The sequence below is a fragment of the Bos mutus genome, chromosome 10 (assembly GCF_027580195.1).
Source record: "Bos mutus isolate GX-2022 chromosome 10, NWIPB_WYAK_1.1, whole genome shotgun sequence".
Lineage (NCBI taxonomy): Eukaryota > Metazoa > Chordata > Mammalia > Artiodactyla > Bovidae > Bos > Bos mutus.
In genome coordinates, this window is record NC_091626.1 from 88619009 (window position 1) to 88639098 (window position 20090).

General features: G+C 42.4%; 1 protein-coding gene across 2 annotated transcripts in view; it reads right to left on the reverse strand.

Moving 5' to 3' along the window:
• The window catches only part of FLRT2 (fibronectin leucine rich transmembrane protein 2), a 115675-nt gene that overhangs the window by 16065 nt on the left and 79520 nt on the right, over positions 1–20090 (reverse strand). The window lies entirely within an intron of this gene.

Genomic DNA, 20090 nt, shown 5'->3' on the forward strand with positions numbered 1-20090 from the left:
TCCCTGCTGGCTCTTACAGTAAAGGGTCCATTCGCAATTCAGGAGACCCGAGTTCTATCCCTGGGTCGGGGAAGATCTCCTGAAGAAGGGAATGGCTACCCACTCCAGTATTCTTGCTTGCACAATACAATGGACAGAGCAGCGTGGTGGGCTACAGTCCACGGGGACGCAAAGAGTTGGACACCACTGAGCGACTAAGCACATGAATACATATCAACTATATATAAAACAGAAATATGCATCCTTTTGATCTGACACTGTGATGAGGCAATTTAAGACGTACAGATGCATGTGTGAAGGCAGAGAGAAGACTTCTTTTTCCCTCCCCTCCCTGCCTCCTCTCATCTCTGTCTGCCTCCCACATAGCTCACACTTGGGTTACCACCCAGAAAGACCAAACTCCAGTCCATGGCACATTTCCACTTTTCCCCTCTTTTGAGACCTCTAGGTACAGATGAGACACACCACTGTGATTCCTTTGAGAGCTGACAAGCTCATGACCAGGAATACATTATTTTTCAACAACGCAACCTTCCTCCCACCTGTGAGTGTTTTCCTGCTTCTAGAAAAGGACTTTCAGCAAACTTTGAAATGACAGGAGACACATTTGGGGAAGTAAAGGCAATCTGAAGATACTGATTAAAGCTTCTTACTCCAGAACTCTTCCATCTATTTGTATACTAGAGAGGTAAAGACATTAACTGAAAGGTGTCAGGTTTGATTTCCCTATAAAATAAGCTAACATGACAGGACACGGCAAGCTAGAAGTCACTTAATTCTCACCAATACACAGTAATTGAAACAACTTGCATCTAATGCACAGAGGAACTGTTTGAAATTGTTTCCTTGGCTGTCTTTACACGCATGAGAACTAAGTCACTTCAGTTGTGTTCAACTCTGTCCATGGGATTCTCCAGGCAAGAATACCAGAGTGGGTTGCCATGCCCTCCTCCTGGGGAATCATCCTGATTCAGGGATCGAACTCTCGTGTCTAACGTCTTCTGCATTGTAGGTAGGTTCTTTACTACTAGCACCACTGGGGAAGTCTGCTGTTTATGTTTTTAAACATAGTTAAAAAAAAAAAAAAAAAAAAAGTAACCTCTACTCAAGTGTCCAGAATGTTAAATTTATTCTACCATTAAAAAGACTGTGAACCATCTAAAAAATGCCTTTGCTGACCAGAAATGGTAATATACATTTTCAGTTGTTCAGAAAACGTTAAAGAAAAAAAAGAGGTTGGTCGAGAGAGTCTCTTTCCAGGCAAAAAGGATGGGTGTGATACTTTATTAAAAATCAGGAATTATTTAATTTGTTAAAAATTACAAATGTATGTTTTGTCACAGGAAACAGGAGCAATCCCCTCTAGCAAAAATCTCCCTATAAGCTTACCGAATAATTTAGGAAAAAAAAAAAAAAAACCTAAGGTTAGTGAGGGAAAAGTGAATTCAATGCCATCAGCTTGATGCCATCCCTAGCTTAGGTTTCAAATTATCAAATCATCCCAACATTCCCTCAGGCTGCTACTGAGTGTGGTCTTTGATCCAACAACATGAACCTGACCTGGGAAGTTGCTGGAAACACAGAGTGTGTGCTTTAGCAAGAGCCTAGGGCTTGCACAATACAATTTGAGGAACACTGTCCTAAACACAACGCCGTCTTACTTAATCATCCAAATGCTTTAATTTATTAAATGTAAAACAAATGCAAGAGTATATCAAGTGACTGATTGGAGAAGAGTAAAAGCCTGAGGCATACTAATCACTTTGGTCCCGGGGAGACGGTCTCAAATTACATCTTATATGTAAATGACATCTTATAAGTAGAGTACCCCAATGACCAAATATATCACTTGGCTTCGACAGATCCTTGGAAATGTATGTTTGCATCACGGACGCTAATATCCAGTAGGAGCTGAAAGAGTTATTTGTAATCAGAGGAACAGACTCTCATAAAGCGTGATTTATTTAAGAACAAAAATCTGTTTGGTGCTATTAGCATTTCCTCTTCAAAAAAGGTGGGAAAGTGAGACTAAAAGAATAGAATCTAACACATTTTTGAGGATTCCACAGGAATCTTCCAAGTGTGAAAGTGGTGCACAAGGAACAGAATTTTCAAAGGGAGAAAAAAATAACTTCCCCAGGGCCTTTAAATTCTTATGTAAAAATAATAGATGCTTCTTAACTGCATTTACAAGCTCAGTTTTAAGGTCCTAGAAACAACAAACCAATGTTTCCAGATAGTAGGATTTGTTTAGAAACTTTATCCGTGAATAGCCTCAAGGCACTAATGATTGAAGCATCAACTCACTGGAAAAGACCCTGATACTGGGAAAGATTGAAGGCAAAAGGAGAAGGGGACCACAGAAGATGAGATGGTTAGACAGCATCACTGACTCCATGGACGTGAATTTGAGCAAACTCTGGGAGACACTGCAGGACAGAGGAGCCTGGCGTGCTGCAGTCCGTGGGGTCGCAAAGAGTGGGACATGACTTAGCGACTGAAAAAAAAACCGTGATAATGATTGGGTGCCAACAAAGTATTCAGAAATGGGGCTGGAGGCCATCACTGTGCATCCAAATGGCAAGTATTCCACTTGCTTCAATCGTGTTCTCTGAAAGGGGGAAAAAACACCCTGAAGGCCAACCCTTTGCCCCAGGTCTTGCTCTCTGGCAGGTGTGCTTTACTTATAAGTGGTTCCTGTATAATTACATAAGAAGAGGATGTGGTCCCGAAGAAAGCTCCTAACGGGATTACATGGGGCAAACTGTCACAGTTTATCCCCCTCAACAGGAGAAAAATCTCGTCTGGATCACACTGTGTTGATCAGCTGTGACAAGTTCAATGTTGAATGAAAACAAACTCTGAGGATGTCCTTTGTGCTTCTTGGGGCTCCCACAAAATAACTGTGCATGGGAGACTTGTTCTAATTCTTGGATCGACAACAGTCTATATATTATGTCAGCCAGTAGACTGTATCTTTGTTCAAATCAGTGCAAGTGTTAAATCGCAGCCACCTAGGCAATAATGATTTTTAAGTCAGGCAGGCTGAAATCTCCATATTTTTAGCTGTAACTCCTATTAAATACTAAGGGGCGAAATCCTTCTTTGGAGAAGTCTGTCTTGGAAATTTTTTAAGAGAAATCCTAAGATAGAGACTCAATTTATAGAGCAAGTAGCACAGTATAGTGGTCAAAAGCATAGTCTCTGAGTCCTCACTCCACCTCTGGTCCCTTACCTGAAAAATGAGGATAAAATAGTTCCTAACTCAACAGCACTGTTGAGAGGATTAAATAGGATAATATTTGTGAAAAGCTGTGTGAGGCCTGACACGTGACAAAGACATAACATATAAAACTGTTATTCTTGGTGTACTTGTTATGATTCATGATATCCAAAGAGGTGGACTCCAAAATGTAGAGTAAAATAAAAATCACCTTTGACCACCCAGGTTCTCCTTACTGACACCTACTCCATGATTTCTCAACATCAGCACTATTCAAATTTTGAGCCAGATAATTCTGCTGTGGAGCTGCTCTGAATGTACAGAGGTGTCTCCAGATATAGGTATGTTCCCTGGGGAGGCAAAATGCCTCCAGTTAAGAACCAGTGACCTACCCCATCTTACAAGTACCTTAAAAGCTTAGTATTTTTATTCTGATGTTATAGAGGAAATTAAAGATGCATTTCTAATAAACTGAGGCTAAACGTGCTTCATGCCATGGATACCAAAAAAGCATGGAAACTCAGCATGTTTTTCATCTATTTATTTAGCCAATATATTTGGTGGGGGGCACTGGAATGAGGGTACCTTCATGCAGAACTGATACAGTTTTTGACTTTGTGAGTCTTAAAAATGTAATGAGGGGAGAGCAGTGAATAAGCAGGGAATTATGGTGCTGTGTAAAGGTTTCCAGCCTCAGGGCATCAGGGAACTGCGGTGCCTTGTAAAAAGCTCTGGTCTAGTCCATGGGGTGACAGGAAAAAGGCAGTGGCAGGAGGATTGCCTTTGTGAGGATCTGAAGGATTGAAGAAGGCAATGGCACCCCACTCCAGTACTCCTGCCTGGAAAATCCCATGGACGGAGGAGCCTGGTAGGCTGCAGTCCATGGGGTCGTTAAGAGTTGGACACGACTGAGCGACTTCACTTTCACTTTTCACTTTCCTGCATTGGAGAAGGAAATGGCAACACACTCCAGTGTTCTTGCCTGGAGAATCCCAGGGACGGGGGAGCCTGGCAGGCTGCCGTCTCTGGGGTCGCACAGAGTCAGACATGACTGAGACGACTTAGCAGCAGCAGCAGCAGCAGCAGGATAGGAAGGTGCAAGCCAGGGAAGAGATTTCAGAAGTTCTGTCCAGGGATGGCCGTAACGTGGATCCAGAGGTGAAACCCAGGCCCGCTCAGAGACGGAATGGAACTTTAACCACACAGCTCTTTCTTCCAACTCTATCTGCTTCCCGCTGACACCATGCTATTTCTAGAAGCTAAGAAACAAACCTATGTTTCAAAATCATTAGCCACTTCATAATGGTTGGATATGAAAAGATTCTACTTCACAAGATGAATTTAAAATACTGAGAGCAAAAGTTGTGCTTCTTTTCTTTTTCTTCTTTCATCTTTGCTGTTTGTTTGAACATTGCTCTGACTGTGTCTCCTCTCCAGGAAAGGAGAGATTATGAAGAAAGACTTAATGGAAGATTCTAGGTAAAAACAGACATTTTCATTTATATCAGAAAACACAGTTTCAAAAGCCTAAGTATAAATCAACATGCAACCAGTTCTCTTTGGAGATAGCAAGAACCTGGTCCTGCCTGTCTGTTAAAGATGACAATAACAGCAGCAGTTATCCCAGGCTCCTGTAATTTAACTCTTTCCATAGAAACTGAGACTTAAAAGATATAAATCAGGTAAAAGCTTTCTGTAAAGTGTTTCACTCCTAGTCCTACCTACAAAGTGTCTTTTTTTTTTTTTTTTTCCTTTTTTAATTAATTCCAGGAGCTTGTATTCCAGGAGCCCTTAATAAACTCAGACTATAAAAATCATAGTACAGAAAATAGGGATTGTCAATAAGTACCGCGGATTGTGTAGTATAATGACATCAGGCCAAACCTAATAAAATCTTAAATGGTTTGGCACTGAATGGATCATGCCAAGAGACAACACAGTGCCTGAAGTGATGCTACAAGTGAAAAAGCTAACTTGACAAGGAATTCTCCTGGAAAAGTGTCCCTGGGTACATCAGATTTAGAGCTTCTGGAGTTAAGTTTGTGCTTAAAAATCAGACACACACAGGTGCAGAATCCATAGGCCCAACTACACTGCAAATGTCTTTGTTACAATCTGGAAACACTAAAGCAATTTATAGATCTTGTGCACATTTCCACATTCCTCCAGATAGGTTATAAATACTGTCCCTGCAACAATCAGGAGAGTTCTATAGTTAGCTGGCCAAGATGTAGGGATTAGCAGAGGAATTTGGAGAAAAATATAACAATAGCTACCCTCTAACTTGAAACCATTTTTCCATCTCATTCACTGAAGCTTAATCAAGCCCCTTGAAGTTTTTCTCATTAGACAAATATTTTTCTTTGCTAAAACAAAGAGAGAGAAAGAAGGGAAAATGGGGGAAAGGAGGCAAGGAAAGCAAGGAAACACTTTATTTAAACAGTTGACAATTTTCTGGCTCCAGTCAGTCTAGAATTGAAAACATTAAAATTGGACCAAAAAAAAAAAGAAGAAGAAGAAGAAAAACTATTCTCCTGACAAGCATAAAATTCTCTAACACATTTGAAGAGTTGTTCTCACACGGATTTCAATGCAGTTGGTTTAAATAATAGGGGTAAGTTTAGTACTAGTTACAACATTACAAACTCAGATGCATAAACTTTGAGGACACATTTATTACTGCCATACGGCTGCTCTCAATCCACTGGGGAGCTCCCACTGACCATCCCTGGGGTTCATATAAATCTACATAATCGAGGGCTGCAAGACTAAGTCTTTAGGATATTTAATAAGCGCAATGGTGAACAGACACTGATAGAGAAGAATTTCATTGAGGCATCACCAATGGGGGGTAAAAAATAAAAGCATATGGTCCATAAAGGATGGATCTTGCCATAGCTCATGTCTATACACTTTTCAACCTATTTTAAAGGGAGGTATTTCAGTCGTTCATTCGTTTGCTCAGATACTAAGGATCTCATGGTTCAGGCAGGGAAAAAAAAAAAAAAACAAACACTCTGGTATTTTTTAGACTCATCTTTTGGAGAGATTTTTCCATCATCTGATCCAGTGATTTCCCACCGCCAGGAGTCATCAAAAACACTTGGGGAAGGTGATGAACCATTAGGTTTCTGGGTCCTATCCCTGTAGTTTCTGGTTTGCCTGGTCTTCAACGAAGTCTGGGCAGAGACATTTTGCCAACTTTCCCCAAATGGGTCCGATGATCAATCACTTCAGTGTCCGACCACCCAGACACGCGCTGATCAGAAACTGCTTTCAGGAAATTGAGACAGCTGGTCTTTCTTGTGTCCAGACCAAACCAACAAGTGAGAGGTAGAAGTGAGGTGGAGGCGTGGAAACACCAAAGGATGTCAGGACTTAGTGGAGCCAAAATTCAATCTGACCTCAGCTCAGAGTTCCAGAGAATAGCAAGCAGAGATAAGAAGGCCTTCTTAAATGAACAATGCAAAGAAACAGAGGAAAATTCCCATTCTGGAATGGGAAAGGCTAGAAATTTCCAGAAAGTTGGAGATATCAAGGGAACGTTCTGTGGAAGGATGGGTACGATAAAGAAAAGATAAGGACCTAACAGAAGCAGAAGAGATCAAGAAGAGGTGGAAAGAATACACAGAAAAAAAGTCTTCATGACCCGGATAACCACGATGGTGTGGTCACTCACCTAGAGCCAGACAACCTGGAGTGTGAAGTCAAGTGGGCCTTCAGACTAGCATTTCTGTGAACGAATTTAAGAAGACAGAATTCCAGCAGAGCTAGTTATAATCCTGAAAGATGATGCTGTGAAAGTGATGCCCTCAATATATCAGGAAATGTGGAAAACAGCAGTGGCCACAGGACTGGAAAAGATCAGTTTTCCATTCTAATCCCAAAGAAGGGCAATGCCAAAGAATGTTCAGACTACTGTACAATTATGCTTATTCCACATGCTGGTAAATTCATGCTCAAAATCCTTCAAGTCAGGCTTCAACAGTACATGAATTGAGACCTTCCAGGTGTACAAGCTGGATTTAGAAAAGGTAGAGAAACCGGAGATCATATTGCTAACATCTGTTGGATCATAGAAAAAGCAACAGAATTCCAGAAAATAAATCTACTTCTGCTTCATTGACTACACTAAAGCCTCTGTGTGGATCACAACAAATTGTGGAAAATTCTTAAAGAGATGGGAATACCAGACCACCTTACCTGCCTCCTGTGAAACCTGTATGCATGTCAAGAAGCAACTAAGAAGCAAGTTAGAACCAGACATGGAACAACTGTCTGGTTCCAAATTGGGAAAGGAGTCTGACAAGGCTGTTATGGTCACCCTGCTTACTTATCTTCTATGCAAAGTACATTATGCAAAATGCCAGGCTGGATGAATCACAAGCTGGAATCAAAATAGCCAGGAGAAATATCAATAACCTCAGATATGCAGATGATACCACTCTAATGGCAGAAAGTGAAGAGGAATTAAAGATCCTCTAGTTGAGGGTGAAAGAGGAGAGTGAAAAAGCTGGCTTGAAACTCAGCATTCAAAAAATGAAGATCACGACATCCAGTTCCATCACTTCATGGCAAACAGAGGGGGGAAAAGTGGAAGCAGTGACAAATTTTATTTTCTTGGGGTCCAAGATCACTGTGGATGGTGACTACAGCCATGAAATTAAAAGATGTTTGCTCCATGAAAGGAAAGCTAAGACAAACCTAGATGGCATATTAAAAAGCAGAGACATCACTTTGCTGATGATGGTCCATATAGTCAAAGCTATGGTTTTTCCAGTAGTCATGTATGGATGTGAGACTTGGACTATAAAGAAAGCTGAAGTGCTGAAGAATTGATGCTTTTGAACTGTGGTGTTGGAGAAGGCTCTTGAGAATCCTTTGGACTGCAAGGAGATCAAATCAGTCCATCCTAAAGGAAATCAACCCTGAATCTTCATTGGAAGGACTGATGCTGAAGCTGAAGCTCCAATATTTTGGCCACCTGATGGAAAGAGCAGACCCGTTGGAAAAGACCCTGATGCTGGGAAAGATGGAGGGTAGGGGGAGAAGGAAGCAGCAGAGGATGAGATGGTTGGATGACATCACGAACGCAATGGACACAAATTGGAGCAGATTCCCAGGGACAGTGGAGGACAGAGGAGCCTGGTGAGGTTCATTCCATCAGGTCAAGGAAAGTCAGACAGAAGTTGGTGACTGGACAACAAGAAACAACAGCTCAGCCACTTCCATTAACGGAAGGACAGCGGACACTAAACCTCTTTCAACATGGCTGTTTCTATGTCATTAGGAGACAATAAGCCATGGGAATCGCTGAGAACACGAAATATAATTCATAGGAAGTAAACCAAAACCACTAAGTAGGTATTCAATACACTGATTTAAAAAGGTAGAGATTGCTTTGGGTTGACCAAAAAGTCTGTTACATCTTATGGAAGAACTTGAATGAACTTTTTGGGCAACCCAATATAAGAGAGAGAGAGCCTGTCTCTGGGGGCAGCTGACTTGGACAGCTTTTCCACAGACTAGCTGTGCTAACTTGGGCACATTACTTCATCTCCCTATGCCCTAGTTCACCCATATGCAAGATGGGGAAAACGATGATACTAATCTCATGGTTGCTGTAGGACTATAAACCACTTAGAATTTTATCTAACATATGGAAAACATGCATTCAGTGTGCCATTCCTATTATAAGCATTTTGAAAACTAGCAAAAAGCCCTTGTTTCAGGGAGCTTTTGTCCCTAATTTAGTAGAGAGGAGGTTCTTTTGAATTCTTCAAGTTTTATTTTCCTCTGATTTTCATTCCCTATTTTTACCATAGTTCTTTCCTATCTAGATACATACACCTTTCCATACATTAACCTTACAAATATGTGAAGATATTTATTGGGTCTCTGAGCTCTTCTCCTTTCCTGTGTAAATGTCCCTTCTATTTCAAGTGTTCCAGGATCTCAGCAATGCTGATGCCTTCATTGGTAATGCCTTTCTTGATATGCATTGCTCAGAATGGAAGACAAGACTCATAATGGTCTGACAAGCAGCAAGCACAGCTTAGCAAATACTCAGGAAACAACCATTCCCTGCCAGGCACAGAGCTGGTTACCAGAAAGACAACTCTGACACAGACCTTACTATTGAGTGAGTAAAAGTTCATGTCAGATCAAGTAACTCTTTGTATAGGCTCTTTATGGGGCTTCCCATGTGGCTCAGTGGTAAGAAATCCGCCTACCAATTCAGGAGACACAGGTTCCATCTCTGGGTCAGGAAGATCCCCTAGAGTGGGGCATGGCACTCCACTTCAGTGTTCTTGTCTGGAGAATCCCATGGACAGAGGAGCCTGGCAGGCTACATACAGTCCATGGGGTTGCAGAGGACTCAGATACTACTTAGCGACTAAAAACAAAACATAGACTCTTTAATATGCAATGCATTTTAATATGTTTTGTTTTATCTAATCCCACAACAACCCGTCGGAGATATTTTTATCAACCTCAAATGAAATCCACGGAGATGACATAATTTGCCTGAAGCCACACAGACAGGACAGAAAATCAGTATGATCAATTTTCTATGTGAAAATGCAAGCTTCAGGTATAATTTTATGAATGGTGTTACAATGGTATTGAAACCAGTACCCACCTTCCTGCAAATCTAAAGCCCCTCCTCAGTGCTGAAATTTACAAAGCTAGCAGCAGCCTGGCATTTAAGTAGGTACCACTGGCAAGCAGCACTGGGACATAAGTAAAGGATAATTACACCAGGGGGCCCTTTACTGCTCTCCCTAAGTGGCTTCAGTGCTCAGTGGGAACGGAAATCAAGGGCTGCCCAGCTGACGAGCAGCAGCAAGGTGCCAAGGATTGGAGGCACTGAAGGTCAAGTGGCTACTGATAAGCTGGTAGCAAGACAGACAGCAAAATCTCCTTGTGTGTTAGTTGCTCAGTCGTGTCCAACTCTTTGCGACCCCATGGACTGTAGCCCACGAGGCTCCTCTGTCCATGGAATTCTCCAGGCATGAATACTGGAGTGGCTTTCTATTTCCTCCTCCAGGGGACCTTCCCCACCCTGGGATCAAACCTGGGTCTCCTGCATTGCAGATTCTTTACTGTTTGAGCCACCAGGGAAGCTCCTTGCCCCCTTCCTAGCCAAGAGTCCCAAATCTGTCACCACTACATTCTACAGTTTGGGAAAATCTTTATGTGGGGTCACTATAGGAAACGTAAGAGATGTGGGTTTGATCCCTGGGTCAGGAAGATCCCCTGGAGGAGGGCATGACAACTGACCCCAGTATCCTTGCCTGGAGAATCCCATGGACAGAGGAGCCTGGTGGGCTATAGCCCACGGGGTCGCAAAGAGTCGAACAGGACTGAAGTGATTTAGTGGACATTCAAGCAGGAAAAGCCACTGAAATGATAAAGTAATTGACAACTGTCTGTAATTGACAACAGACAACTGTCTGTCATACAGCCACCTTATGTACACTCTTTAAATGAGATGTTGTAGGTGCCTTGAGTTCCTTGAATTCCAAGTGAAAACATCTGTAGAAAGTGGGAAATGTAAGCTACCAAACAGTACTTTTAGGGAAAATCTTGCTCCGTCTTCTTTTACTCTACAAGAGGCTGTGTTCAGACAATCCCATAAAAGCACCTGACACCAGGGAGTCTAAAAGGTTTCCTCCCCCTCCTTCCACCGGAGAACTCAGCATGCAGCGCTCATTCTGAATACGTGTGCCCCTTCCCATGGCGTCACCCAGGTGCAATCTGCCAGCGTTGACCTGGAGGAGCGGATGAGAATGAGAATTCATCCTCTTATCCTGATTCCTGCCTCTCTCTTTTTCCGAAGGCAAGCTGTGCAGTGCTAGAACAAAAGATTCAAGCTTAAATTTTAAAACAGTTCCTGATAGTTCAAAAGAAGGAATAAGCAAATAACTCTACCTGCATTATTCACTAGTCTCCTGTATATAGCCAACTTGAGTTCAGATTCAGCTAAATATCCTAATACCTACTGACGGCTAGCCACTACTAGCCTCGTGAAATACCTTACAGAGGCCTGAGAAATAAGTCATCACAAATTTACAAGTAAGGAAACAAGCTTGGAGAAATCGGTGTCTTCTACTCGTTCAAATAATAGCATATCTCAGAAATAGGACTGGGATATGCAACTCACTTTTCCTGGCTAAAAAACATCAGTGCTCCACCCACGACACCACGTTTTTCCTTACCAGTTTAGGATATATGATCTCTCATTTAAAAATTCCTCTGCCAACACCCCAGGTTCTCTTATCCTCAATTCTTTCATGACACTAATCAAGCAAGCACTTGACTCCCATGTCCTCCTGAGTTTCAGAGTCCCACCAGAGAAAGTTACTTAACACCACAGGCTAGGTCTGTCTTCAAGAAGAAATCCCGGGGACTTCCCTGGTCGTCCAGTGGTTAATAATCTGCCTTCCAATGCGGGAGAGTCAGGTTTGATTCCTGATAGGAGAACTAAGATCTCATACGCCATGGAGCAACAAAGCCCACATGCCACAGCTAAAAAAGCCCATGTGCTGCAACTCGAGAGAAGCCCATGCCCCACCTAGCAATTTTACTGTATTCATACTTCTCTGGAAGGCACCCTCTCCCATTCTCCTCAAAGATGGCATTAACCTTCAGTATCTTTACACCTCCACTCACAATAAAACAATGCATTTTCTACTGCTATGATCCCCATAGAGGGAATGGCTCCAAGTTATTAAGTAACTTCTCCAAAGCAGATCGGCAGAGAAGAGACACAGACGGACTTGAACTCAGGCATGGTCTGCTGGGCCTTGCTCCTAACTTGTGTTCTGTCTCCCTGTAAACTCCACACAGTCACAGAATGGTCTGCTTGTGCTCACTATTGCCTCCCCAGAGTCTAGAGCAGCACGTGGCAGGCATTCAAGAAGTGTCTGCAGAATAAATGGACATATCAAAGGGCGACCTTCAGATGATTACTTTGTTTGAAGAGGCAGTCTGTAAAATCTCTTCCACATCTTCAATCTGAGGTCCCATAAGGAATCGTGGAGATAATATTTCAGAACTGGCTTCAAGAGTTTTATGCTACACTAACCTAGCTAGAGAGATTGATGGATAAATAGTCCCCAAACACAAAGGAACTAAATGACCTTAGGAAAAGACACAGACCACGCAAGTGGAAAATAATTGTAATTACTACAGCACTGTGCTTGTTTTACAAAATGACATCAAATTCTCTGCTCTTCTTCAGCAAGAGTACCACTCACATAAGATCAGTGTGATCTATATAACTACAAACTCTGATGAAAGGCATGTTTGATCATGCTAGCTACTTAACACCTCAGTTCTAAAATGGTGATGATCTGAACGCAGGTAAGTCTTTACAGTCTAAGCAAATATGTGTTTGTGCTCATATATACCAACAGCTTATAAATATTTACATACATTCGGTGTGACAGTTCAACTGTGTTTTAATTGTGCATCACTTTACCACTTCACATAGTTAGCATCGTCACGAAATAGGCCAGTTTGAGAGCTATAAAAACACTTATGAAAAAAATAAACTGAATCCAAAAGTATAAACATGGCCTCTTTTCCCACCAAAATACTGCACCCCATATGTGACAGATATAATGAGACAAAATCTCGTGACTCCTTCACAAGGAGAATGCAGATGTCAGGCATGATATTGATTAGGCATGTGAAATGAAATTATAAAGTGTGTATTTCCAGGTAAGTTATCTGGTTCTGAGTCTAAAAAAATGAAACACTCATTGCTTAAGCCTATTTCAGTATGATAGGAATGGCTCTGAATGTAAATGGTGTAAAATTTCCTCACTGAATAAATAGGCTTTACAATGCACTTTCTCATCTTCAGAATACCTGTCATGCAGATGTGTCAGGCTATGTTCAGGGGACTATTTCTGGATTTGGGAGATGAGAAGGGACAAGAAACAGCAGAAAGACGATTATTTCTTATCCTTGACCCTCTCCTTCTCTCAAGGACATTCTCCCTTGCCCCTGACCCTGGATCACATTCAGATAGGGGCTAAGATTAAATCAAGGGATTTCTGAGACATAAAATAAAACCTCAAATGAAAGGCATCAATACCATGTTCATTACGGCTACAGAATTCAGATAAGAAACAGTTCATAGGAAAGCAACAATCATAAAAAACCTACACAACAGATTTTGAAAGCTACCTTTAAAAAAATCTATACTGGTGGCCTTTCTCATCTGAATGAATTTTGAAATATGCACCCCACCCCCGCCTCCCCGCTGCTGCTGCTGCTAAGTTGCTTCAGTCGTGTCCGATTCTGTGCGACCCCATAGATGGCAGCTCACCAGGCTCCCCTGTTCCTGGGATTCTCCAGGCAAGAACACTGGAGTGGGTTGCCATTTCCTTCTCCAATGCATGAAAGTGAAAAGTGAAAGTCAAGTTGCTCAGTCGTGTCTGACTCTTAGCAACCCCATGGACTGCAGCCCACCAGGCTCCTCCATCCATGGATTTTCCAGGGAAGAGTACTGGTGTGGGGTGCCATTGCCTTCTCCACACCCCACCCCCAATTCTTAGCAATTGAAACATACAAGCAGATCCTTTTATAGGTTTATACACAGTCAGAGTCCTGCTTTCATTTATAAACTCTGCAGGTTTCCAACTTTACCCCACATGCAAAAAGCTTGTATTCTCCAAAGTATATGCTGCCAAACAATTTCAAACACTTTAGTCTTTGTTTAAATAAATAAATAAATAAAAGAGCTTCCACCAAAAGAAAAAGAAAAAAAAAATTAGGAAAACCTGGTAACATTTCTTTTCTTTTTTAAGAAAAGCAAGCCACAGCCTGACTTGGTCCATGCCACCCAGCCCATGTGAACAGAGCTGGCACCAGAGGGAGGCAACGGAGCTGCAAGATGACCCCAGTGAAACACACACACACACACACACACACACACACACACGAGCCACAGGAAAAGAAAGTTTTGACTGGCTTTTCATCTTTGTCTCAGATACTTTATATTTGTTCAGAAAAGAGTTCCTATCTTCCCTTGTAAATAAAACTAAAATCCCATATACTAGAGAGTAATGTGAAGTTTGGGATGATAAAGCAGATTTTAAAGATCATGAATGGGAAGCAGGGCATCATGTGTTTGAAATCAGATCGTATTACTCATTCCTCCCTTAGCTACACTTTCACACTTGACTGAAATGCAGGGGCCCCTGGTCCTTGGGAGTACTGTGGTGGGTCTAACAACTTTTAACTTCTAAAGTATTACATCTAAATGGCAGGTCTGTCTCTTAGACAAAACATTCAAGAAACAGATCAAGGAAAAATACTCGTGGGTGGGCAGCCACTTAATGCGACATGGTTTCCCAAGGGACCTCTGTTTCCTCAAAAACCTTTTTACACCAGCTCTCTGACACAATTTCACAATTACAAACTAATTTCTTTGTACTAGAATGTTATCCTCTCTAGAAATCCAAATATCCTTGGTAGACATTCTAAATCAAGTGAAGTGTACAGACTTCCTCGTAAAGCTAGTATTTCTCATTCATTCATTCATCAAACAAGTGTTGAGTGGCTATTCTGTGCCAGACACAGCTCAAGGCCCTTGGGATACAAAGATGAACAAGACAGATAAAGTCCCTACAGTCAGAAAGGTGATACATTTCAAAGGCAAGACAGAAAAGAAATATCAAATAACAACTACAAACCTGAGACTGGAAATGATAAAATCACGAGCGATGTCATGAAGGACATAAGGAAGTATGATAAAGAACACTTGGGGGCTGTGAGTGTGGACTTAAATATGGTACACGTGGATGGCAGCTTGGAGAATGGGATTTCCAAAAATGAGCAGTTGATACCCACGGGGGAACTGGGACCAGGGAGAGCAGAGGTTAACCCAGCAGGCCAGGTCTTAGTGTGAGCAGGGGCAAAGTCAGAAGGGAAGAAGTCTGCTCTTTCCCGGGAAGTCAAAGACCAGTGTGGCTGCGGATGTTTTTGGAAAGAATGGGGTGTGTAGGGGGGGCCAAGGGTTCTGACAGGCCTGGACACACAAGGCCTTGGGGCTTTGGTAAACTACTTGGATTTTTATTTTAAGGGCAATGGAAAGACTGAAATTAAATGGACTAGAGCAGCCAGGGAGATTGAAGGTAAAGATGAAAACCGACGGTCTGACGCTGTACAGCCTGGAGTGGAAAGAAGTCTGGGGGGAGGGGAAGTAAGGATGAAGCAAAAGAGGCAGTTTTATCAACAGGAGGAGCCAGGGGCGGGGGAGGGGTGGGGAGAAAAGCACCTCCAACCTGCTAACGTCTGAATTGTTGCCGCAAACGTCCTTTTTCAGAGAACCCCCCAAGGCTGCCCCGCTCCCATTTTTTCATATCTCCAATTCTCTTTGGAAATAGACGCTGCCTACATAATGAATAAATAAAAGAAACACGGCTTAGCCTGAAGAATCTGGAAGACCAAGCGAGGTACCCATGTGGCGTAAAGATACCACGCCATTCATTAGAGAGCTCTCCCCAGTCATTAATTAGAAAGCCCCCCCCAGCTTTCATCGTGATCCCTGAAGCCTTTCACCCTGCTTGGCAGACTATCCCTTCCACCGGGAAAGATGCAGACCACCCACTGTTCCTGAGCAAGCCAATGGGTCCCTCACTATAAATTATCCTATGTGTTGAAGAAACGCATTGGCTTTTTAAAATGTTTTCCTGAAGCTATGAACATAGCCCGGCAAGTCACCATAGGTAATTCTGAAAACGTGGCCTTTCACAGCCCCAGGGACACACGAGTGGCTCCTGTGGTCAGGCCTGGCATCCACGAGTGGTCAGGCCATCTCAAGGGAGTGCAGATGTGCACCACTGCCCCGGCTCCCTGCAGGCGACGTGGGCACCCCGCTTCCTGCCTTTACCCGAAATCTGTTCACACGTTTCCAGACCTGAATCTCCTCACAAGGAGCGAGCCAGTCTTTGGAGAGACTTCACAGGTGCAGAAACTGTGGGTGTTTGGCGTCAGGACGTAATGAAGCAAATCCCCACATGAAACAACCACTTCTGTCTGCTTCATTTGAATGTAGCTAAGCCCTGACCTTGGGCTTCCCTGGTGACTCAGGGGGTAAAGAATCCACCTGCCATGCAGGAAACCTGGGTTCAATCCCTGGGTCGAGAAGATCCACTGGAGAAGAAAACGGCTACTCACTCCTGTATTCTTGGGCTTCCCTTGTGGCTCAGCTGGTAAAGAATCCACCTGCAATGCGGGAGACCCAGGTTTGATCCCTGGCTTGGGAAGATCCCCTGGAGAACGGAAAGGCTACTCATTCCAGTATTTTTGCCTGGGGAATTTCATGGACAGAGGAGCCTGGCGGGCAGGCTACAGCCCATGGAGATACAAAGAGTCGGACACAGCTGAGTGACTAACACACAAGCCCTGACCCTGGTGTTTTCTCAGATAATTTTGATTGCCTGACTCTCCTGCTCATGCTTCAAGGAAGCCAGAGTATGAGGATAATCTCAAAGCTCGTGTGAGGTCCTGAAGGAGCTGAAACTGATCAGAGAACCACCTTCAGACTACGACCCGCACCCTCCCATCAGGGCAAGGAGTGCACAGGGCCAAACACCATGCCCGCCTGAAGGCTGGGCAGCATCTTCCAAGCTGCGCTGTTTGTAGCCAAGGTCCAGAATTCCCTGCCCCAAACCTTCTCCCAGGGCTGGATGATTCTCTCATGGGTCTGTCCTCTCGAGGTTCTGACACCTCTAGGTGTCGCTTGCTTCCCTCGGGGAGGAGAGTGCAGAGCTGGTATGCATGGGCCAAGCCCCTCGTGGTTCAGGGTGGAACCCCAGTGGAAACAGAAGAGGCTTCGGACCAACTCTCTCTTTTGCTACTTTCCACGCAGCACTGGTGGAGACAGACTTCTAAAGTCAAACCTGCCTGGGCTTCCAGGACATTCTGAAAGACAGATCAATCACAGGTCTGAGGTAGGAGGACTGTGCACACTTTATGAACAGTGTGTTAATAAGAGATAACTTCAAAGATTAGATCTGTGGCCAGCTTCTCTCTAACCCTTGCTCAGGGGCCTGCGAATGTTTGGGGCAAGCCTGCTGATCGCAGGGGCTCTTCACATGATGAGACAAGCTTCCTGTATGAAGAGTGGTGAAGAGTTACTGAATAAATATGAATGTCACCTTGGGATTTTACTTCCTAAGCATATCTTCAGGTTAATAGAAATATAACAAATTTAAGAAACTTATCAATAACTCACACATATTGCTAGAATTGCTAATTCTTCAAGTAGCAGAAATATGAATAAATAATTCATTTGTAGGACCTCCCTGGTGGTCCAGTGTTTAAGACTCTGTGCTTCCATTCCAGAGGGCATGGTTTCTATCCCTGGCCAGGGAACTAAGATCCCTATGCTGCATGGAACAGCCAAAACCAACCAAACAAAACAAAATCCACTCATTCATTCATCATCAAATGCCTACTACCCAACTGGTAATGGATTGTTATGAACTGAACTGTGTCCTTTAAAACTCAAATGTCAAAGTTCTAATTCCTAGGACCTCAGAATGGGACATAAGGTCTTTAAAGAGGCATTGAGTTAAAATGAGGTCATTACAGTGGGCCCTAATCCAATACAACTGGTCTCCTTATAACAAGAGATTATAGGACATGGACACACCCAGAAGGAAGGCCATGATATAAGGAAGCCTCAGAACCCTGCCTTGATTTTGGATTTCTAACCTCCAGAATTATGAAAAAATAAATTTCTGTTGTTTAAGTCACCCAGTATGTGGTACTTTGTAACATCAGTCCAAGCAAACTAATACAGAGATATGCTCAGTTTGATGATTCATAATACAGTGGAAAAGAAAGATATGCCAAAACTAATCGTAAGACAAGGTGATTAAAAACAGCTCACTTACATCCAACTCTCAGAGCAAGACTGCAAACCAGACTTGTTTGTAAGCCGAAGGAAGGTTTTTCTTCTAGACATCCGCTTTAAACCTAATTTCAGCTTCTAGAACTCCCCAGAAGGATTTCTGATTCTTGGAGCTGAAAACGTTCTTTTCCCAGGTGCCATGGTCATGTCCCCAGCAGATCCAAGAATCCACCCATCAGATTATTTTCCCTTAAGGGTATTAAAACACGATGCATATAGTTCCCTGTGCTATGCGGAAGGTCCTTGTTAGTTATCTAGTTTAAATATAGTAGTGTGCATATGTAAATCCCACCCTCCTAATTTATACTCCCACTTCCCCTTTGGCAACGATAAATTTGTTTTCTAAGTCTGTGAGTCTATTTCTGTTTTGTACATAAGCTCATTTGTATCTGTTTTCAGATTCCACATATAAGCAATATATATGATATCTGTCCTTCTCTATTTGACTTACTTTACTTATCATACTTTCGTATGATAATCTCTAGGTCCATCCATGTTGATACAAATGCCATTATTTCATTCTTTTATATGGCTGAGTAATATTCTACTGTATGTTTATAGCACAACTTCTTTATCCATTCATCTGTTGATTAATATTTAAGTTGCTTCCATTATAAAGAGTGTTGCTATGAACACTGAGGTGCGTATCTTTCTGAATCACCATTTTCATCTTTTCTGGACATATGTGGAGGAATGGGATTGCTGGGTCATACAGGAGGTGTGTGTTCAGATTGTTAAGGAATTGCCATAGCGTTCTCCACAGTGGCTGCACAAAATGCCATTCCCACCTACGGTGCAGGAGGGCTCACTTCTCTCTGTACCCTCTCCAGCACTTTATATAGGCTTTTTGATGATGACCATTCTGACTGGAATGAGTTTTAATTTGCATTTCTCTAATAATTAGGGATTATTCAAACTCTGTATTATAATTAATAAGAAAAAAATATAATGCAATAAAATAGGGAAACAAAAAGGAGCTATTTAGTGTATGAAAAACTACTTGAATGGCTTAGAAACATTCATGAAAGACAAGTTAGTCAAAGTTTCTAGAAAATTAGGGGACATAGAAGTAAGGAGAGGGCAGAATCTTAAAAATCTGGAATAATTCTACACTCAGATTACTCTCCACATGCCTACTTGCTTATATTTTAATATAAGAAACTGGAAATCAGAGTTGATGCATTAGGGGAAGGAAAATAAGATTAATTCAATCAGTGGGTCCACAGGCAAGCAATAACTTGGACCCTACATTAAAAGATTGGCAAGGTAGTGTCCATTCAGATAGTTTAGTGTTTCACTGATCAAATATTTTTATGACTTCTTTAACTGCAATTACTATCAAAATTATGTCTAATATTAGATTACTTGTACAGTATATACATTTTCAAATGTATAACATGGTTCTATTAGCCCTATAATCTGGGGGTGGGGGGTGGAGGTGGGAAGACCTGTAACAACTTATTGAGGCAAAAGCTTAAGCAGAGGAGCTGAGCACCATCCAATGGAGAGAGTTACCATTACCGAAATAAATGATGCTCCCTACTTCCAGTTATATTTGTAAGTTATTGAAAGAGTAATGTGGCCAAGAGAGATAAAACAAGGGACTTTCTTGACAAAAGACAGCTGGAGACAGAGGCAGTGAAATAGAGACAGAGACAGAGGAGTGACAGAGAGAAACAGGGAAGCAGGTGAGGGGGGAAGACGCTAATCAGATGGAAAGGAGGCCAGGGATAACACGAAAGGAAAGGATGAAAACGCACCAAGTCCTCAATACCCAGGCACTCCGACTACCTGAATTATTTATCAGGTTCACTGCAATTAGGCCCCCAAAGGGCTGTGAATTCTTAGTGGTGTCTTCTTTGTAACCTGTGATGATTCAGAAATTTTGCTAAGAGTCACACCTTCGCTGAACAGCAGTCACGGCAGAAG